A 1,204-nucleotide genomic window follows, 5' to 3' on the forward strand; every position below is an offset into this window, starting at 1 on the left:
AAATGTTAAATACAGTTATGCAATATAATCGCCCTTTGGTGATATAAAATGCAATATTTTCAGACAGCTATCGAGCTTTTCTAGAGGAAGAGCTGATGAAAAGAGTCACAGCTGAATAGTGGAGAGAAAAAGCCCGGTATTTATTGCTTTTGTTTGGCTTTTGGCTACAGAGACAGGAACCTTCTAAGGGGGTAAGGACATTTATTTTATCTGCAATCTATTGCTGCGAGAGCAGGGGCGGCAGATGGGGCTGGTGCGATATTCGCAGTGTAATTTAGACCAAATCCTAATAACTAATAATGATTTATGTTAATTTTGATCATTTATGCGACTTTACAAAAGCGTTGTCATGAAAGAAAAGAAAGAAAGAAAGAGAAGCAGAATGTTCTGGGGGCTCTAAGGCTCCTACCCTGCTTAAAATATGTTTTGTGAGTTAGCAATGGAAAAATACAGGCATTTTAAAAGCAGGTAGGATCTATTTAACTTGGGCAGAGAGTTAATCTCCCTGGGGCTTGCATTTTTTCTGAAAATGCACCCTAAGTTGAGAGGAAATGAGATGCTTTTGAGCGACAGATTCTTTCATCCCAGTTATAAAAAAAACAGATAGTTTCAATTGTTTCATTTGCTTATATTCAACTAAGCGGCCGCGTGTGCGCTTGCTTGCTTGCGTGTGTGTGTGCGCGCGTGTGTAGTGGAATCAAGTGTGTGCGGGGCATGAGTGCGCACCGGGGTCTTCCCTCCAAAGTGGAAGCTGAGCCGGGTGTTTGAGATCAGCCTTAGCGCCTGTGAGCAAGCAGTTGCACACCGCCGGCCACGCCTTATGCAAAAGTTTTATTACTAGCTGCTTAAACAAGTTGCTGTATCTTAATCTTCACTTCCCTTCTGATATTGCCTAGAATCAACTTTTGAGAAGCTTTGCCGTCTCTACCTCCTGTCTTTCTCCTCCCCCAAGGGATCTCAGGGCTTTTAAACTTAAAAGTGCTTCCCCTCTCCTCATCCCCCTGGTAACGTGGCAGGGGTTCAGAACCCCAGGGCTGCCAACGGGACGTAGTTCTGCCCGGGAACAGACGATTTTTGGCTGCCACGCAGTGCACTGCAGAGGGTCGGAGCGATTTTAAAAGGGAGGGTGCGCCTTGCTCGTGGCAATTTACTTTTTCGGTTACCTTTTGCGCGTTTCAACGCCTTCAGGCTATAGTTTGAAAGT

This window comes from Martes martes (genome assembly GCF_963455335.1).
Source record: "Martes martes genome assembly, chromosome: 3".
Taxonomy (NCBI): domain Eukaryota; kingdom Metazoa; phylum Chordata; class Mammalia; order Carnivora; family Mustelidae; genus Martes; species Martes martes.